Below are 22,243 nucleotides of genomic sequence, written 5' to 3'. Positions count from 1 at the left end.
CTCTGTCATTTTCAATCTATAACCTTGAAATGACAGCTTTGGAGCAGCAGATCCGGCAAAACTTGGTGCTTTTTTCTGTCTTTTTGTGTTTGAGTTCACCCTGTGTTTTTCTTCCTCTCCTCCACCTCCATTGCTGACCCTGGGTGCTGGGGGTTGGGGGAGAGATTGGGATTTAGCCAGGCTTGAAAGGCTGCAATTTGGTAGCATTGGAATGTGGAACTCTGTTTACCTAGGGGCCAAATGTGAGGCTGGAGACAGGGCTCACTCACATTACCTTACTCACCTCAGTCTCAGGGACCCAGCCTTCTCATTGGGAAGGAGAGGGATTTAAAAAGCTCTCTGAATCTCCTAAGGCACGGGCTTGCTGCCTAGGACCCATTTTCACCTTTAAATTCAGAAGAATCAAGGGAGGATAGCGAATCTCCCAGCACTGGCAACTGTTGCCATAACAACCACATCAATAAGAAGTATCAGCCACATCAGTTTAATAATTTAAAGAATGATTGCTTTCTGTTTCTGTAGGATGATGGGAATTCCACTGCTTATTTGCTTGGTGGCCTTTTAGATTGACCAAAGGAATCTTCATAGAAATATTGCTGCAGTATCTTTTGAATATAAAAGTTAAGTCATCACAACAAAGCTAAGATTATGAAGGAGAAGAAAGATCATATGTGATGGGAATTTATGGAATTTCTGAGTGGTCTGGACGGTTCCTGCACTCAAGCAGCCTATGCCTGCCATGAGTCAGACCTGCATGTTCTCCCTGGTCCTTCCTGACAGCTGATAAAAGGCTTGACCTATCTTTCTCAAGACCATACAGTCTTGGTAACTGGCACGCAATGGGGCCAGGAGGTGGTCAGTGAGCAGGAAATGTATTTCCGGGGATGGTGGAACACACCATGAAAAATCCCTGGGCACTACAGCAGAGCCAAGGGAAAGAAGGCAGAATAAGTAGAAATACAGTGCTTGCAAAGCTTGTATAAATCAGTTGAAGGAAATGAACCTGAATTGAGAAAGGAGAAGTGTCATACTCCAGCATCATGCGGCACTCAGGCCTGGCTCATCTGTTCTGCCCTACACTACCTACTTTCTACTCCCATCTGTGCCTCCCCATCTTCATTTACCTGCCCAACTTCGACTCTTCCTGAGGCAGGAGAAAAAAATTAAAAACTGGTAGAAAGGAGACAAAGAAATTGAGATTTTAAATTGTACTTTGAAGAAAAATTGCAGCTTCAAGACTCAAAGCTTACTCAAGCTTTTTTCCCTTTCAGGAAATTCTCCCTCCCACCAAAAAACATCTAAAGGTCCTTCTACAATAAGGCTGTAAATCTGGACTCTTAACCTGTCCTTTCTACCTGTAAACTGTACCTCCTCTGTCCTCAGGAAGCAGCAATCTTAGTGGGCAACATATTTCAAATTGAAACCCAAGTACACGGCTTGCATAGTAACCTCACAGATGGTTAACACACCCTAGATCACCCACCTTAAAGATACTTCCTTAAATGTACATTCCCAGGCTCATAATGCGTCTCAATTTCTCTGAGCTCTCACACTCTGCTCTGGAGTATGTCCTAAAATTCTCTAATAAAAGTTTCTCATGTCTCCTTTACTGACGCACCCTGAAAATCCCATTTATGCTCTGGGAGTCAGAAAACCTTCAAACTTGCTTTGAAAGGCTGGGATAGGTTCCTATTTTATTTCATTTGTTTTTTTGTTTTGTTTTGTTTTTGGTACCGGGGATTGAACTCGGGTGCTTGCACTTGCAAGGCAGGCCACCGAACCGCTGAGCTAAATCCCCGGCCCATAGTTCCTATTTTAGACTCAAGGACCCCACAGACCCAGGCTGGTAACATTTCCAGAATATAGCTTTGAAGTTCCTATTTTAGACTCAAGGACCCCACAGACCCAGGCTGGTAACATTTCCAGAATATAGCTTTGATGTTGGTTTTTCCAGGAAGCCACTGCTACCCCAGAGGATGAATCTCTTCGTGCATCCACGTGCCCATCTTGACCATTGTCCCCAACACATTTTATTAGGATGTTTTCTTCAATGTGATCTCTGATCTCCAAGAGGGCAATGTCTGGAATTTACTCATCAGTGTGGCCCCAGCACCAAGCCCAACTCGAGGCACAAGTAAATACAGTCATTGTGACCACATCAATAGATAAATAGCTGCTGAGGGCTCCAAGTGACAAGGAATGACCATAAGGTCATTGGGCCAAGCCTTGCAGATGAGTCAAGTTTTGAAGGAAGTAGAACTAACTGGATTGCTAGGAAGGAGACTGGGTGGACCATTTATGGGAAATGTCAGGAGCTGCGTTGAGCTGGCTCTCACAGGACATTGCAGAGGGGATTAACGAGAGATGGGACTAATGACGGGGAAGGAGGAGCACACAGGACGGAGAGCACTTTGTACTCTGATCTGACAGGTACGCCATGTAATTCTTTCCACTGCTGTGGATGAGAGGCAGAGCCCATGCCAGCAGTGCCCTGATCACATTTTCACCGAGGATCTAGCTTCAGCTTCTTTAAATCCCACTGTGCTTTCAATTTAATGCAGCACTTCCTTTACTTCCTGTCTGAAACCCTTACACGTATTTCAGTGGTGGCTGTAGGTTGTTTCCACAAACTACAGCAAGCCTCCTACTCCCACAGAGATCCAAGCCAACTGCAGTTTTTCCTTAGGGGTGCAAGTTCCTTATCTTCAAGTGCCTTTCATCTCATAATTCCTTGGATTTGAGCACCATTTCTCATGTATTCTCATGTAATGAAAAGTGCTGACTTGAGCCCTACAATTCCAGCTGCTCTATCAGGAAGAGGAAATGAGCAGGGTTCATAACCAGAACATGCTGTCCTTTTTAAACATTAACCATTGTTCGGGTCTGTGGATCTGGCTGCTAAAGGCACCGATGGTGGAAACCAAGAGTTAGATGCCAGAAATCCTACCTATGGAAAATTTCCGAGTTCCTTTATCTGCTGCAGTCTTCAAAGTTACACGTGTTGGTTTGTTTTTTTTTTTTTTCCAAATAGAACTATAGTGAACGTGACTTATCTTTTATCTGAAAACATCTTTATCTGAGCCGCATCGTGATCAGAAGAGCAAAGTCATTCTCTGACGGTATTTGAACTGCAGTGACATGGTATCATTTGGACAGCGCTATGGCAGGAGTTTCTGTTCTATGAGGATCTTTGTGTTAGTGATTAGAAGGGATCCATAGTCTTGCCATTTGCTGGCTCAGCCTAGGCATATGTGAGGTATCACTGATTTTTATACTTCACAGGGAACTTTTTGCTGCTCTCCTGATTTTATTTTTCTCTAAAAGTGAATCATGGAAATCAGCATTTAAATGATTCTACCAGAAAACTGATGGCTGCAATCACTGTCTTTGACATCATTTTGCTCTTGAGCACCTAATAACAAATGGTTTTGTGCTATAGCTCATAGGACCTGCACTTACTTCTCTTTCAGTATTTTTCAAAGTGAATCAGAACACACCATATAAGCAACTGTCTAGACTATCTGACTACAAACTCCTAAGTCCAAGGCTCAAATCTCACTCATTTAGGTCCCTTAGCACTCTGCATATTTCAGCACTCAGTAAATACCTGTTATAACCATAAGCAAGTTGAGATAACAGATTTTTTAACATTTTCAGGATCTTAAATAAAATGTAAAACTTTGGACATGGTGCTATTTGCAATAAGAAATCTGGACACAAACTACAGGGGAGTAGTTTAATATAAGGAACAAAAATATATTAGTTTATGTGATATGAAAATGAGGCAAGAAATGAAGGTTTTTAAAATGAAAACTGGGAAGCCAGGCATAGTGGTGCACACCTATAATTCCAGCACTCAGAAGGCTGAGACAGAAGGATCACTGTGAGTTTGAAGCCAGCCTGGGCTACATAGTGAGTTTAAGACCAGCCCGAACTACATAAGGAGACCCTATCTCAGAAACAACAGCAACAACAAAACGGGATGGGGGGGAGCAAGAGAACATTTCTAAGCTAGGCATGGTGGTACACTTTGGGAGGCAGAGGCAGGAGAATCACAAGTTTGAGCACAGCCTGGGCAATTTAGCAACTTATCAAGAAAACCTTGTTTCAAATTTCAAATTTCAAATTTTAAATTCCCGCCATCTTTCCATGCCGCCATAATGGTGCCCATGAAGGTCCTGGCTGACCTCTCAAGAGCATCAACAATGCCGAGAAGAGAGGCAAACGCCAGCTCCTTATTAGGCCGTGCTCCAAAGTCATCGTCGGGTTTCTAACGTGATGATGCAGCATGGTTACACTGGCGAATTTGCGATCACTGATGATCACAGGCCTGGAAAAATTGCTGTGAACCTCACAGGCAGGTTAAGTAAGTGTGGAGTGATCAGCCCAGGTGTGATGTGCAACCGAAAGACCTGGAAAAATGGCAGAATAATCTGCTTCCGTCCCGTCAGTTTCGTTTCATTGCACTGACAACCTCAGCTGGCATCAGGAATCAAGAAGAAGCGAGACGAAAACACACAGGAGGGGAAATCCCGGGATTCTTTTTCTAGGAATGTAAACCATAGAAATAAAATGTCTCAGTGGACTGTTGGTGCTTCCCAAAACAAACAAACAAACAAGCAAACAAACACAAAAAGACTGGGACAGGGGATGTAGCTCAGTGGCTCCACACCTGCCTCACAAGTGAGAGATCCGCAGTACCAGGAAAAAAAAGAAAGAAAAGAAGAAAAGGAGGAGAAAAAGACTGGAGATATGGCTCAGAGTAAATCCCCTGAGTTCAACCCCCGCTAAAAATACCTAAAAAAAAATAACAAAATATGACTTTGTACCCTAAGATAATGGTCAGGTAAAAGTGTCCTCCTACAAAATTGTACATACAGGGTGTTTGCAACAATGTTACAGAAAATATATTATTCATAGAGGTAGAGAAAGAACCTGAGTGAAAAAAATATACCAGAACTACGATAGTGGTTAAGGAAGAATAATTATAGATGCTATTTTTCTCCTTTAATGTTTTTTTTTCTTTTGTATTGAAAATGTAAACAATTTTAAAGGAAAAGAGCAATGCTGGTAGCATTACCCTTGGGAAATAAGTTAATGGGTGGCATTTATTTATTTAGCTGGCTCTCATGTTCAAAAATTTCCACTGGAAATGTGTAACTGGTGTATTAAAAGGTTTTCCAAAGGGCTGCACATGTAGCTCAGGGCTGGACTTCATGCTTACTATGACTGTGGGCCTGGGTTCAATCCCCAACACTCCCCATCCTAATAACATTTTTTCTAAAACAAGATGGCAAACAACAAAACAAAACTTGGTAATATTAAAATTCATGTATTTTTGTTTTAGTGTGTCTTTAACCCTAATGATTCAGAAGACTCCTCTGGGCTAACTACTGAAAGATCACTACAGAATTACTCAAGATCACGTCTGGTCCAAATGATGGATTACCTGACAGGCATCTCTGCTTCACTGTCACAGAGACTGGAGATGCTATAGACAATCATCAAAGTGTGGCCATTTAACTTTGATCCTAGTTTGGTTTACAGAGAGGCAGAGGCTTCCTTACATCAGTTCAATGTAAACCTTGCAGTTGGGCAAGCCATAGTCTTAGGTCTAATACAACAGACATAATGGATCCACTTAAAACAGAAGCACTGACCGCGACAGCAGCTGTCATTCAGAAATACAGCTGGCCTGTATGTTGGGAAGTCATTCCCTTCAAAGTGCCCTATCAGGGACTCAGCAGAACCTTCTCCAGCCTTTCATCTCCAGACCATCTCTGTGGTGAGGGACTGAGCGTCTCCTCCTGGTCGCCCAGCCTGGCCACTCACTCTTCTTCTGCTCCCGTCAGCCCACCACCCTTGGCCTGTCAGGCGCCTTGCTTCTTGTTAAGTTGTTCCCACAGTCTTGCTGAGCTATATTGACATCCTTTGCTGCCAGGCATCCTGTGAGCAGACAGTTCCTGTCTTGTTTTAAACAATCCTCTTTTAGTATCTGCTTTGCATAGCTCCTGGGTTCAATTAACCTTAACTGTTTGGCAAGAGAGCCACCCAGACAATTTCTAGTGGGATAAAATTGGACATTTCCGCTGAGTAACAACAAAGTAATAAGTAAATGTGTACTTTAAAAGAGCACTAATTTCTTGATTCTGCTCAAATCAGAGGAGATTTTTTGTAAACCTTAGGATTAATACTCAATGAGTTAGGAATTCCTGATCTTATTAGAAACGCTAATCTCGTAAGAACAGAGAGAACCATTTGTGAAAGGGGCTGAGCTACCCAGGCTGTGCCTGTCCCCGCTGTCCGGGATCTATGAGACGAGAAAGGCGGAGGGAAGAAAGTTTCCTCAGCACTTACAGTATTTCAGACATGGGACAAGTGCTCTGCCGTACACAATGAGGTTGATCCTCTGAGCAATCCTTCAAGGCAGGATTATGAGCAGCTTTCTTGTTCCTGATGGAAAATTTGATGATCCGTGAGATTCAGTATCCTGATCTAGGCTACACGTTCAGAAAATAGCAAACTTGAAAGTGCGGACTTGAACTCAGGACTTTTTGAGTCCAAACTCTGTTGTGGTCCCCCATTTCAGCAGCTGCAGAGCTTGGTCAGATAGATGAATGCAATGCCTCAGGTTATTAAAGACTAGAAAGCAAGGCACAGGTCATGTCTCAGAGGCTGGCTACTGCTGTCACTCACGGGCGCAGGATGACTCCAGCAATGACTGTGTCTCATCTTGAGAGGAGGCATAGCGGCCCTGCCTCACTCCAGGAAGTCATGAGTTTAATGATCAGACTTTATGGCCCCTGCCCCAGTGTTCACTGACTAACCCTGTGGCATGTGGGTAGGCACTGGCCCAAGGAGTGGACTGATGGAGCCATTTTCTGTCCCTAACTGCCTCTTTATTGCAAGTGCCACCATTACAAAATCCTTCCTGAGGCTCCACTTTTTTCTCTTCAAAATAACCTATGGTAACGCCAGAAATTCCTTTCTTGCCAGTGTTTGGATGGAAAGCAGCCCAGTGAGGCCCACCAGCCAGATGCCTGGGGGCAGAGCCAGGTGAGTGAGCTCTAGAGGAGAAATTCCTTTGTCACAGTATCCCTCACCTTATGTTCAGCCCCATCTTTACGTTTCCATTTTCCTTTTGCTCAGATACCAATAATAGCATGATTGTGGGAAAGGAGTTTAAACCAACCATAAATGGAAATCTAAGATGAATTCAAATTATTTGGTTTTATAGAATACTGAGCCAAATTAACTCTGAGCTGTAGTGTTTAATAAACATTGAATTTCTGAATACATTTACAGAAAAGTTGTGACCCCCACCGTCAACATCTTTCACAAGTAAGTACGTTTGTCACCACTACGGAACCAAAAACTGATACGTCATTACAGACCACAGCCCATACTTTCTTCAGATTTCTAATTCTTTGTGCAGCTTTTCCCCGATGTCCTCTCCTGCCCCAGGATTCCATACACCACCATTCCACATCATGCTCATCAGGTCTCTACACCCTCCTCTGCACTGTGATGGTTTTTTGGACTCCTCTTGCTTTGGGTGACCTTGGGGAGCATTGGTAAGGTCATTTGTAAAACGCTTTTCCGTGTGGGCTTATCAGATGTCTTTCCAATGGTGAAACAGGGGTGATGGGTTTTTGGAAGGACAACCCCAGAAGTGAAGTGTCCTTCTCATTGCGTCCTATTGAGCGTACACGACTTATCACTATTGATTTAACATTTAGTTTTTAAGAAAAGTGAATCGTGTGGTAAGCCAGTCTGAGCAAGACATGGACCTGTACATTTTCTAAAATGACTGAAATGGCACAAATTCAGATTGCAGAACTACCTTGAAGCCAGCAATGTTTCCTTTGGTCCAAGTGTCTAGTTGTGAGGTTTAGGCAAGCTCCTCTTGGATTTCTGTAGAGAAAACACAATCTTAAATATAGAACGCAGTTAGCATTCCATGTCTGAAGAATTTTACTGAACTGACACCAGCAGTAGAACCTTGCCTGCTCCACCTACAGGCCCCAAATCCCCGGAAGACCATATTAGCAATGAACCAGGTTTCCACATTTCCTGCCTCCTCTGAATTCATAACATTTCCAAATGGCTCGGCTGCTCCTAGGTGCCTGTACCATTCATTACCTTGTAGGGAAAGCACTGGCAGAATCACTTTTCATTTGTTGCATAAGTACATCATCTTTATTTCAGTGATTTAACCCCGATTAAATTTAGCTGCCAGCTTTTAAAGTTCTCTGCAAAGCATTCCAACTCAGAAAAGGAAGAGGCACGCCAGCAGGTTCCCTGCAATCCTCTGCCTCCTACCTTCAAGCAGGCACCTTTCCAAGCAGCTGGGCCAGACGTCACTGGGAGAGTGATCCTCTGCCAGCTCCTCAGAGATGGTTGGCTGAGCAGACCCTCCCACCCTGCCGCCCTGCTGGGGAAGGCAGTGGGGCCTCCCTGCATTGCCTGCCCCTTTTGCATCATTCTGGTTCCAATTGCTTCCTTTGCTTTCTTGCTTCTAAGTTAAACGCAGCCTGAAGGCTTTTTGTTGCTATTTTATTTTTATATTTAAAATAGGGAGGGGGTTGCCTTTCCATTTTTGCTTTCTGACCAAATGGCCTTGTGCTTTTCTTCTTCTTGCTTTGACTCTTCCACTCTCCCATCATTTACTGAGCACTCAAAGCCACATATGCGCACATCTGAATGAGCAGTTTCTCCTAATGAGAGTCTGTCTTTTTGTTTGCTTTCCACTGCTTTCTGCCATCAGAATGAGAGCAGACAGAGGGGGCAGGAATGGGGCTGTGGCTACACAGCCTTCCTCCCTGGAGAGGACCGGCCCATCTGGGGGTGGCACACAGACTTCCACAGACCTCCTCCCACACCTTTCTCATTTGCTGTTTTAATAACACAAAGGTCTCATTGGTGCAAATTTTGTGTTAGAGTTTCCATTTCACTCCCATGTGCTCATTATCTGGAAAACTAAGCAGAACAACTAAATGATCTAAAAAGAGGTCCTCGGAACCCTTGAAGTGGGTTATGGTCGTTACACACAGAACTGCTTTCTCTTGATCAGTATCCTAAAAGAATGTATAAAATGATGTTTCGTAACCAGGTCTAAATTCTCCAGGCTTGATTGATTATCAGGGCCTATGTTAGATGTTACACAACTGCCACTACTTTGATCTCCCCCTGTTCTAGCCGAGTATACCCAGCTGGATAAATAACAGTCCAAGCCCAGCTTCCTGAACAAATGGTAAAAACTGATAATGTTTTACATTTCAAGAAGCACAGGTGCTTCAGATCAATAGGGGTAATCTTATGGAAACAATCAATGCAAAGTCTTTTTTATGAGCAAGAGAGCTTTTGTGTTTACAAGCTCAGATTTGGGAAGAAGCAGGAATTTTCTTGGTGCTAAAAATGTTTCCTTTAGAGCTAATGGGTTGTTAACATTCACTGTGGTTTATTGAGCTCTTAGAAAAAGAAGAAAAGAAAAACAAAACAATAAAAGTAATAAAACTTGAACTACCACTATCAGCTTATTACAGCAGTTAACTTCCTGCTTATGAGTTTTTCAAAGATGATTCCCATGAAAGCTTGAGATAAATACACTCTTATGAGAAAGATAATCATTCTCCAAGCTTGCTCTTATCAGAACATACCCAGGTGGAGGTGGAGAATTCTACTTGAATATGAGTAGTTTTCAGTGACTTGGAAATTTCTTATGATTGAATGGGTAACTTCATCACTGATTTTGTGAGTCCAAGTTTGTCTAGATTCCACTGCTCATGACATGGCTATTCTCTACCCAAACTCTCAGAAGACAGATGACCCTCTGTAAATTACAGGCAAATACCAAAATATCCATTCCAGCTTCTCTCCAGTTGGGAGTGGTAATGTAAAAGTAAGTCTCATTCTTACGGAGACAATATGTCATCTGACTTTAAACAGATCCTTAACCTGCTAGGCCTCTGCCCTTTGGTATCTAAAACAGGAAGCTGAACTAAGGTCTAAAGCTAATAATCTGTACTTCTAATTAAAACTGATTAAGAATGAGGATTCTGTAGTCAGATAGGCCTGGTTTCAAGCACCACCTCCACCACTGTGTACTATATCCTGTTGGGCAAAGCAGTTCAACATTTGAAGCCGCAATTTCCTTATCTGTAAAATGGCTATAGTAATAGCACCTATTTGAAAAAGCTGGGGTAAAGATTAAATGAGATAATTACATGAAACCCTTACCATGGGGCCTGGTTTATAATAGGTGTTAGGTCAGTGTTAGCTTTCACTAGGAGAGGTCACAATATTATAACAGAGATAAATTAAATGTGGGTTTTCACCCTATTGTCACAAGCTGATCAGTTTTTATAAGAATGAATTAATCAGGCCAATGGGTCACGAGAGATCAAGACTCTTAGTGTTCCAACAGCAGAGGCTGATGGTAGCAACATGGCATCAGTATTCCTACTTCTAATGTTTTTGATGCCAAACGATTTTAGGTGAGTAGAGGTGAATGTTGAAGGGACAGGATATTCTGTTTCCTAATCAAGATGCTATGGCTGGTCTGAATCAAACGCATAGCATCAGAACACTTCTTGATAAATGAAAAGGATGGAGATGGAGAGAACCAAGGACCAAGATACTGACCAGGCCAGAGGAAGGCCTGTCTTCTAGTCATGCTTAAGGTAATGGAGTACACACAAGCAAGTTGTTTGAGCCTCAGTTTTCTCCTTAAAATCAGGATCATAGCTGCTTAGTCCTTCCCATAAGACCAAATCAGATGATGTAGGATCACAGAGCCTCTCACGAATGCAAGATAATCAAATGAGAAGAGCAAAGAAACACTGAAATAAGCCCATGGAAATAAATGCTTTCAGTTCTTTGAATTTATTTGAAATTAACAGTTTCCCTTTGTGATTTTCCTCATCTGAAGTGTGTATCTAGTCTATGGCCATACCATGCTGAACGTGCCCAATCTCATCTGAAGTGTGTATCTAACTACTTGCTATTCTACACAAACAATGACTTTCACATGGAAGGAAAGGCTGTCAGAATCCCCTGCCCATCGATTGGATCCAGGGTCTCTCTGTGGGCCAAGCAGACCTGTAATCATTACATTGGTCTGTCTCCCTCCCCATTAGGATAGAAGCTCCACAAAGGCAAAGACTTTGCCTACCTAGTTTACCAGGATATATTACTTGGCCCCTTATTGAAAGAAAGAATACACAAAGGTTGCCTCCCCAACAGAACACTGAAGTGGCTATCCTAGGAAAAACAAACAAAAGAAGAGAAAGAAGTTAGGGCAATGATTCAGTAGGATTCTTTGCTATACACCCCTTCCCCTGCTCCTCCTGCTCCCTCATCTCCATGGGAGAAGGATGGTTATTGCTGATTTAATATACTTTTCAAAGCCAAGCTGAAAATAACTTCAGAAGATGATGACATTCTGGCCATACATAGTGCTACAACCTTGAGATGCCACTTATAGTAAAGTAAAATATAGTCTGACTCCTTTTGGTTGCTCTTGTGATGAAACAGTGGTTTTGGCTGACTTTAAAACTGCTGCCTAAATGAAGGAATGAGAATCTTCTGGGAAATGTAGCCTCCTAATGGAAGGCTGAGGTTTGAAATGGTTCCCACACAGTGATTTTTTAAATGCCAGTTGGTCTTGCTGCAGTGGCTGCTCCTCTATTATAATATGTTATATAATTACTGTGCAACTTTATCACTGCCTCTTACAAAATGGATTGAAACTTATCCACCTAGGTCAGCTCCACTGCTGACACTGTTCCAGAATCTGTAGAGTTTGTTGGGCTTGCATGGGCAGAAATAGGGAGTCTGGCTTGTGTGGACACCACTCTGTAAGGGACACCGTAAAACCAACATTTTGGGGACAAGTGGCTTGAGAAAAACTGAGCTCAGTGCTTTAGTAAATGTTTTATCTAAGTGACTCCTTCCCTTACTTCCAAACTTTGACCTTTAGCCTAGCAGGTAGGAGCCCAAAGCAAGTAAGAAGCTATTTTAGTCAGAACTCTGTGATATGGGTAACAGAAGATGACTCCAGATAGGTTAAGCAAACAAACAGATACAGTGGAAGGATCTAGAGTAGCTTTCAGAACAGGAGAAGCAACTGAAGAGTCTACTTTATCATAAACTACAAGAGAAGCGAGGAATTCAGGTTTAGGGAATAATTTTGCAGTTTCCTTAGTTCCATAGCCACCAGAGTAAATGATTTTCAACCATTCTGTTACCGTGTCACTTCTCCAGACATTGAAATTCCAGGTCAAGAGCATCTGATAGGTCCGGCTTCAGGCAGGTATCCAACCTCCCTTTGTCAAGGATAGGGGAAGGGACTAAGATTGGTGCTGTTTTTTCCTATCAGGGAAAGTGGCTCCCCCCACCTGCAAATCAAGTTTCTCCTTCTCTAGCCTGCTGCGGCCTGGTGGCTTCCCCTGGGTAGGGGAAGACAGAGTTGGTGCTGTGAGGAAGGGGCATGGAGGTGCATCCACCACTGCCAGCGCACATCTCACAGTTCTGCCTTTTCCCTTCTCCCTCCTCCGAACTGTGAATTCAGCACAGCAGGTATTTCCACACAAAGGCAGTACGTGCTGTTCTCTATGGGAAACAGACTGAAATGGGTGTGCACCTTAAAGTTTTGAAGGAGAAAAACAAGTAAAAGGAGTGATGCTGGAGAAGACAGGCTGGTACCATGCCCTGCTGTTGAGCAGCCCTCCGTTTTCCCAGGGAAAACACACTTTCCATTTGAGCCGAGAGAAACCTGAATTATATTTCAACTGCAGTACGCAGAAGTTTGTTGGTGGTGATTTTAAATCTAAAGAGAAAATGAAGACACAAGAATTCCTTTCATTTCTTTGTCCACAACTGACTGCTCTGAATTTTTTATTATATGGTATAATCATTTTTTCATTCATTGGGCAAACAAAAAGCACATAAGGTTGCCAGAGGAACAGAAAAGTTATTGGAGAGTCCCCTCCCTCAGGTAACACAGTCATATGTGCATTTGGGGGCCCCCAACTCTCCCATCCTGGGTTCATTCTGCCCCTTGTTTCCATATAAGTAACTCTCAGGTGAGAACAAGCTAACAACCCATAATGTACCCCAGATTTCATCCAAATGCATCCCAGGGTGGAACTAAAGAACAACTCTCACTAGAGAAAAAAATCTCTTTCAATTAATATCATACCTGTTCCGGTTCTAGTTAGGAAATAATCTAAATTTGTTATTGTTGTAGAGAATATATGGGGTTTGTCTCTCCCTTAACTCCACCTGACATTCTTAAAAATGTTGGTATGTTTTATATCACTAGTAAAAAGTTAATAATTGACTTTAATTCATGTTAGAGTGATCGGCTCTTTTTTTTCCTTTTATTCTTTCTTTTCTTTTCTTTTGAATGACCGACTCTAACGTGTAACTTTCTCTCATGCCTCCTATCACTATAAGCCATCAAAGCAGAATGGAGCTGACATCCACTGGACATCTGTCACCAGCCAAGCATCAGGACAAGAGTATTTGCATATGTTATTTCATTAACACTTGTAGTATCGTCAGTGGACAAATGTGTAACTCAAAGATGAGTAAGGTTATCAGGAAGTTCTTCTTTCGAAGACTTTAGTGTCTAGTGAGGAAGAGAGAAAATTAACAAGATACTGGAACAAGTGAGACAAAGTGTACTGTCTGCTGCATTTAGGTGCCTCTTTCTTCTTTTTGGTACCGGGGCTCTAACTTGGGACCTTATGCTTGCGAAGCAAACAGTGGAACCACGGAGCTAAATCCCTGGCCCTAGGTGCCTCTTTATAATCAACATTTCGTGGGTAGATGTTGATTTTTGACAGCTCAGCATCCATTTCACCTTGATTTCCACTGGAAAGTCTAGTGAATGTTAAACACAGGAACTCTCAACACTTCAGTCATCAGCAAACAGCTCTCTGGTCCAAGCTGAAACAGAAGGCAAATGTCAAAATGAAGGAGGGTAGACAGGTTGAGAAATGATATATGATTTGTTGGGAGCTAAGTATTGGTGACACTACTGCATGATTTGTAGACAAATCCCACCCCCACTCCACCAGTTTCTATCCATTTCTGAGTCTTCTGGTTCATCCTGAAAGCTGATAGGAATATTTCCCAAAACTGTAAATTCCTATGGTTAAACAATGGAAAACATCAAAAGTCCTCTTGGTAAAATGTGGGGTGTTAAGACTGAAAGCAAGGGAGCAGTTAGGTTCTATTGCAGTGAGTGGTGGTAAGAGACTCAATTCACTGGCTGGATATCAGACTCCAGAATATGAAGAGATAGGCCTAGCTGAAACAAAATAGGGCAGCTCTCTAATCTCTGCTGTGTATGTGTTGATTTGGCCTTGGTTTGGGCAGCATTTTCTAACTTGCTAAATCTGCTTTCTTCCATCTCCATCCTCCCAACCATGTGACATACGCATCACTTCCTCTTTAAAAAGAACTCTATTATATAGGAAACTTGGCAGGAATACCACATTACTCTTCTCATCTTGTCTTCTAGAGCCCAGGGTGCCCATTCAAGTGGAAACAGTCCTGGATAGCACATAACACCCCAATATCAGCAAGCACACTGTAAGGATGCCGGTGTGTCACAAGGACACTTACTTAAATTTGTGATCCCAATTACATGACCACCTACGTGACCACAGTCCACTCAGTTCACATAGCCTGACCTCAGGTCTGTCACAGAGGAGAGGTGCTGAAGTTCTTGCGCTCATGTGGGAAGAATTCAAAAGTGCTTGGGTATTCAAAGCTGGACTTAGTGGACTGTGTTTTCCACTCAAAAGGAGCTCATAGGGCACAAGTAGACAGCAGTTTACATGAGTCAGAGCATACCCAGCCTGCTTGTTGTCCTTTGCACCATGTCTTTTAAACCAATAAAAAGAGTAACACCCATAGCTCTAACCTCTTATCTGCAGGAAAATAAGCCAGTAGCAAAGTTGATCAAGTCACCAAACACGAATCTACAAGAACCAATAACTTCACTCTCCCTCAAAAGCTCCTAAGCCCTAGATTTAGGGGTTCACTTGTGAGATGGAAAAGATGTGTTGACAGTATGATTGGGTCTTTCTTTCCTTCCTTTCTTTTCTTTTCTTTTTTTTTTTCCTTTGGTACCAGCGATTGAACTCAGGACCTTGCACTGGCAAGGCAGGCAGTGAAACCACTGAGCTAAATTCCTGGCCCTGGTTGGGTTTTTCTTTAGTTTCTAATATTAGAAGATACCTCAGAAACTGAAGATCTAAGAAAGAAAGAGAAAGAAAGAAAGAAAGAAAGAAAGAAAGAAAGAAAGAAAGAAAGAAAGAAAGAAAGAAAGAAAGAAATCAAATATTTTAACCAACATATCAATGGTACTTGGGAATATTACATTATTTCATGGATGAGCTCTTAAAAGATAAAATCAAGATGGTAGTGTGTTACAGTAACTTCTGGAATCTCAGCATTTTCAAAATCATGTCATTGAATAACTCATGTAAGGCTGTTCAACTAAATAACATGCTATGGACCTTCAGATCGTGAATGAAATCTTAATTTTTTAAATTAAGTTTATTGCTACAGTTTAGGTATACAATATCATATTCATCACTGGGAATTTATAACTTTGTATGTTATATCTTGGTAATTTTTCCACCATTCCCTTCCTTCCCTTTAACCCCTCCACCCCTCCCTATTCACTATGTCTCAGTTTTCTCTTTTTCTTGTATTTTTTCCTTCCTCCTCTTTCCTTTCTCCTATGTGAAGGAAATCTTAATGGATGATAGGAAGAGAAGATAAAAAATATCTTACAACTTATGCTTTTGGACAAAGTTGCTCGATGACTACTAAGATTATTATATTTGGTGCTGCTTGTTCACCTGTATTTCATTTCAAATAAAATTTCTCAATTTTTTTTAACAAAGCTTACTTGGGAGAAATGCCTCAAAAATCAATTTATGCTGCTTCACCACTTTATGCATTTTAAATTTAAGGAAACAACAATTAAGACATTTTCAATGATGAAAAGAACTCTATTAAGCTGCCACAAATGTCAAAAGTTCCTGGTTATGCTAACACTTATGTAATTGTTCTGGAAACCCCACGCACTGAAATAGAACTACAACACCAGGCATGACTCACTGAATATTTCTATGTACATACTCTCTCTAAAATGCTCTCCAGTTGGGGTGAAATATGGTGCAACAAATCCCAAAGTTCTTCCTGTGATTTTGGGGGGAAGTTCTGTTGCCTCACACAAGAGCATTAAAAGATGCTGCAGTTTTCATTAATAAAGCAGCTAGATGGACTAGCATTAAAACAGGTTGAAACTTTGAAATTCTTCCTAGAGGAAAAAACAAAAAAGCGTAGAGAACATATGGGTTCTCAGATTTCCAAATGGTCTTCATTTCCTCTTGTGACTTTATTCCAAAGGTTGTTTTATAAAAGTTGTGGCTGCTAACATATGACTGGTGTTCTAGTCTCCTGAGCAATGCTAAAGATGATGATATATGCCATAAAATGTGGAGTGGCACGTGGAGGCCTGGATCTACAGCGCAAAGACACATTGGTACCCTCTAATGACTTTTACTGGATGATTTCGTTAAGTCCAAATGTTGGAATGGATGTGCCAAAGCATATGGCACCCTGATATTGTAGATTTCTCCCAAAGCATATGCTTGGGGCACCTTTCCATACTAACATGGGATATTTTTTACTAGAAATATTCAGGATGGAACTTAGAAATCTAATCAGTGATGAACCACATCAGAAGTCACAGTGCAACTCCAACAGGTAACTCAAGTAAGTTACACATGGGAACATACATCTACATCTAATAGAGGAGTTCTGCCATTTGGTTGTCATTGGAGACTTGCAATAAGAAGTCATCCCAGTATTGGAGAAACTTAGAGGGACGATGTAGGGGAAGAAGCAAGGTGAAAGTTCCAATGATGGAACTAGAACATGAAGCAAAACCTTTGACAAGGAATCAAATGGAAGTTTCCTATTAGCAATGCAGTGAGAATCCTGGCCCTACTCTTCATTCTCACACACAAATTATTAGGTATTTGAATTCCATCCATATCCTTGTCACCAAATACAACTCTAACCCTAACTGTCAACATGATTTCCAAGTTCTAATACACTGGTACTTGAAATCCTACCCTATTCCTCACCTTAAGCCAAATCTAATGCTGATACTAGCTATGAAATCCACACTCCAATACCCAGGTACTGAAATTTTAAGATTATCGTTGACCCCAACTCTAACCCTAAGCCTACCACGAGTACTAATCCAGGCACTTACACTTCTAAATCATTTCTAACCTGAATCCTAACATTAACACTAACACTAAACATCAAACTAATACTACACTACACAGGTAGTCAAATTTCAAGTCTATTCCTAACCCTGAAGTAATGCTCATGCTACACTCAACCCAAACACTACAAATTAAATCAATGCAGCAATGCTCAGGTACATGGAATAACACAGTATACCTAAACCACATAAAAATCACTGCCCTAACCTTCATTCTCATGTGCAAATTATTAGGTACTTGAATTCCATCCAAATCCTTGTCACCAAACCTAACCCTAACCCTAACCATCAACATGATTACCAAGTAGCAATATAGTGGTACTTGAAATCCTACACTATTCCTAATCCCAAGGTCAAATAAAATGGTGATACTAGCTATGAAACCCACACTGCAATACCCAGGTAAAGAAATTCCAAGGTTACAACTGACCCCAACCCTAACCCTAACCCTAAACCAACAAGGACCACTAAGCCAGGTACTTCCATTGCAAAGTCATTCCTAATCCTCATACTACAATTAACATTAGCACACACCAGCAAATCCATTCTGAACTACACACGAAGTGAAAATTCGAATCTATTCCTATCCCTAAAGCTAATGCTAACCCTAACCTCAAGCCAAACACTGCGCATTATATTGATGCTGGAATGCTCAAGTACTTGGAATCCCAGTATACTTCACCCTCATACAGATCCTTGCTATAATCTTCATTCTCTCACACAAATTATTCAGTACTTCAATTCCATCCATATCCATATCAAAAAAACTAACTAAAACCCTAAGCCTAAGCATGATTCCCAAGATCCAAAACAGCGGTACTTGAAATTCTACACCATTCCTAGTACTAAGGCCAAATCTAATGCTGATACTAGCTATAAAACCCATACTCCAATATTGAGGTACTGAAATTTCAATACTATCACTGACCTGAAAACTAAACCTAACCCTAAACCTACCACGAGCCCTAACACAGGTACTTATATTCCTAAATCATTCCTAACATGAATCCTATAATTAACACTGACACTAAATATCAAATCCATACTACACTACACAGCTAGTCAAATTTTGAGTGTAACATTCAGCGTACAATCAACCCAAACACTTCCAATTACATCTACACTGCAATGCTCAGGTAAGTGGAATCTCACAGTATACCTCACCCTCATAAAAATCATTTACCCTGACCTTCATTCTCATGTGCAAATTATTAGTTACTTAAATTCCATCCATAACCCCATCACCATACCTAACAATAACCCTAAATGTCAACATGATTTTCAAGTTCCAATACAGAGGTACTTGAAGTCCTAAACCATTCCCAACCCTGAGGCCAAATGTAATGCTGACACTAGCTATGAAACCCACACTCCAATACCCCAGTTCAGAAATTTAAAGACTATCACTGACCCCCAACCTTAATCCTAACACTAAGCCTACCACAAGTCCTAATTCAGATACTTACATTCCTGAATCATTCCTAACCCAAATCCTAAAATTAATACTAGCAGTAAACATCAAACCCATACTACAGTATATAGGTAGTCAAGTTTTGAGTCTATTCCTAACCCTCAAACAATGCTCACCCTACACTCACATCCAAACGCTACAAACTATAGCAAAGCAGCAATGCTCAGGTACTTGAAATTCCACAGTATACCTCTCCCTCATAAAAATCATTGCCCTAAACTTCATTCTCACTTGCAAATTATTAGGTACTTGAATTCCATCCACATCCTGGTCACCAAACCTAAACCAAACCCTAACCATCAACATGATTCCTTCTCCCGCCAGCCTGCCTGGGCCCAAACTGTAAGGATTGGGTAGCCCCACCCACACCCCACCTGCACCCAGCAGAAGGTGGAAGGTGCAGGTCTGGGACAGCTGCTCTGAGATCCATTCTCCCTCCAGCCTGCCTGGGTTCCAAATGGTGAGGACTAGCTTGCCACGTGGGTGTCCCTGCCACACCCCCATCCTTGTCCCAACCCCCCCACTCTCAGGCCTCCTGATTGTGCCAGTCCTTGGATCCACTCTGCAGAGGCACAGGTGGTCATAAAGGGCATTTTTTCTGAGCTCCAGACTTTGAACATCTTCAAAGAAAGGGCAGAGAGAATCTGTAGTAGAACTTTGGGAGTTCAACCATGCAGGAGGTCAGGGAACTCAATTTGGGCCTTGCAGGCTGAAATCAGTCTGAATCTCAGGGGTCTGCCTTCGGCTAGCTGAGATCAAAGGACTTAGTTCTGCACATGGCTGCACACACTGTATATTATGACAGCAGAGATATAGTCTGAAAGAGGCCCTTCAAATTTTTTCTTTCTTTTCCTCATTCCATTCTGCAAGTTCTTTCTTTTTTCTGTCCTCTTTTTCCAGCTCAGTCTCTTGCTCCCCCATATTATTCCTCATCTCCCTTTCTTTTCCTGTTCCTGTTCCTGCCCTAATTCAGATTTCTTCTTTTATCATTTTTTCTTTTTTCTTTATGTTCTTTTCTTCTCTCATTTTACTTCACTCAAGGGTCAATAGTTTCAAAGGAAAGTGAGCCCCTATTACTATTAAGTTGTTATATTCTTGTCCTTATTCTTGCACTCCGTCTTTCCTTTCTGACTTTAACAGTTTCCTAAAGATTGTATGGTCATCCTATGTCCTCTGGGCTCACTTGAAAACTTCTCCAATTCTTTTACTTATCTACTCCTCTTGTCTTAACTCTAAGCCCCTATCCTAAATGGTGAAGATGCTACATTGAAGAGTTTTTTCACTGCAAACATATTTTGGGCTGCTTCTTGATTTTAATTTAATTTACATGGTTTAAAGGTGATTAATGGCTACCACAAGTGGTCAATTTGCAAGTTGTGCTTGATCCTATTGTGTTGCTGATTGTATCAATTGGGATAAAGTATTGTGATTGATTTAATGAGTTGTTTTCTCTGATATTATGAAAATGAGAATGTCTATGAGTCATTAGAGACTCAAAAGCTAAAGCACAACTATATCAGGAATTTTTAAGTAATATCCCAGAAATTAAACCAAGGACAACCCAACAACAAAAATAAAAATGAGAAAACACTTAAGCAAGACACAAAGACACACTTCCAGCTCACCAATGGCAAACAATAGGGCCAATGAGGATGAAAAGTCTGACAGTGAACCACCAGGACACCCTAAACTCATAGCACAGGAACTAACAAAACACACCAATCAGGCTCTAGAAAAATTCAAAACAGAAATAATTTCCCAGATAACCATAGAGATAGTGAGCAAAGTGAAAGTCATGATTCAAGACTCCAGAACAGAAACTGAAAAAAAAAAAAAAAAATAGATGAGCTCAGGATCATGATAGAAGCCATGAAGGACCAGCATAAGAAAAAAATGGAAACAAGGAATGCCCAACATAGGAAAGAAATGGAATCCATAAAACAGATTCAAACAGATATCCAGGTGATTAAAAACCCTATTGAAAGTTTCCACAGCAGGATAAAGGAATGTAAAGATAGAATCTCAGATATAGAAGATAGGATGGCAGTCAGTGAACATGAAAAGAGAAGTCTCTTAAAAATCAGTAAGGGATCATGAGAAATCAATCCAACAACTCCTAGATGATGCAAAGAAGAATAACATAAGACTGATAGGAATCCATGAAGCAGCAGGAGAAAATACAAATGACTTTAAAAAGCTGTTCACAGTATTAATGACAGAAAACTTCCCAAACAGAGGGGAAGAATTTGACATACAGATAAGTGAGGCATATAGGACTCCAACTAACCACAATAAAAAAATCTACACATAAACATATAAAATGAAGATCCCAGAAACCCAACAGAAGAACAAAATACTACAAGCAGTAAGAGAAAAAAACAAATCACATGCAAAGGAAAGCCCATAAGAATCATAGCAGACTTTTCAACACAAGCCCTCAGGTCAAGGAGAGCCTGGAGTGAGGTATTTCAAGTTCTAAAAGAAAACAACCTCCAACCTAGACTGATGTATCCTGTAAAACTCTCTTTCAAAATGGATGGGGAAATAAGATACTTCCATGACAAAGAACAGCTTAGAAACTTCATGAATACCAAACCAGTGAGCACTACAAGGAATTCTAAACAATATCCTAGAAAAAGAATGAAGGTCACAACACCATGAGGGCCAACAGAGCAAATCAAATAGGCAAGGCAAGAAACTAAAGGAGAGGGGGGAAAACATAAAAAGAGTCAACAAAAGGACAAAAACATGACAATAATAAGTCAGTACATATCAGTTGTAACCATCAATGTCAATGGTCTCAATTCACCAATCAAGAGGAATAGACTGGCAGAATGGTTTAAGAAGCAAAATCTAACAATATGTTGTATACAAGAAACACACCCAGTGCAAAAAGAAGCCCATAGACTGAAAGCGAAGGGATGAAAACAATTCTCCCTGTGACAGGAGCCCAGAAAAAAGCAGGGGTAGCAATTTTATTCACAGACAAAGTAAATTTCAAACCAAAACTGATTAAGAGAGACAAATAATGCCACTACATCCTTGTAAAGGGAACACCTCAAGAGGAAGAGATGACAATCATAAGCATATATGCACAAAATAGTAATGCCTCAACTATATAAAACAAATATTAAGTAACATGAAAAAACAAATACGCACTAATATAATTGTAGTGGGGGATCTAAATACCCCACTATCACAAAGAGTCAGATCATCCAGGCAAAAAAATCAACAACAAAATACCAGAATTAAACCAAGCTTTTGAACATATGGACTTAATAGTCTATAGAGTGTTCCACCCCACAAAATCAGAATATACATTCTTTTTGGCTGCACATGGGTCATTCTCCAAGATAGACCACATACCAGCTCATAGACCAGGTTTGAATAAATGCAAAGGAATAGAAGCTATTATCAGATCACAGTGCAATTAAGCCGGAGAACAATAG

At 41.1% G+C, this 22,243-nt stretch overlaps 1 pseudogene; it reads left to right on the top strand.

Annotated features, from left to right (window-relative positions):
• Positions 1-4,073: 4,073 nt before the first annotated feature.
• Positions 4,074-4,550, top strand: LOC104854749 (annotated as a pseudogene).
• The last annotated feature ends 17,693 nt before the right edge of the window (positions 4,551-22,243 follow it).

Source organism: Fukomys damarensis, unplaced genomic scaffold (assembly GCF_012274545.1).
Source record: "Fukomys damarensis isolate Sample0158 unplaced genomic scaffold, DMR_v1.0_HiC HiC_scaffold_15, whole genome shotgun sequence".
Lineage (NCBI taxonomy): Eukaryota > Metazoa > Chordata > Mammalia > Rodentia > Bathyergidae > Fukomys > Fukomys damarensis.
This window is presented reverse-complemented; position numbering and strand designations above follow the sequence as displayed.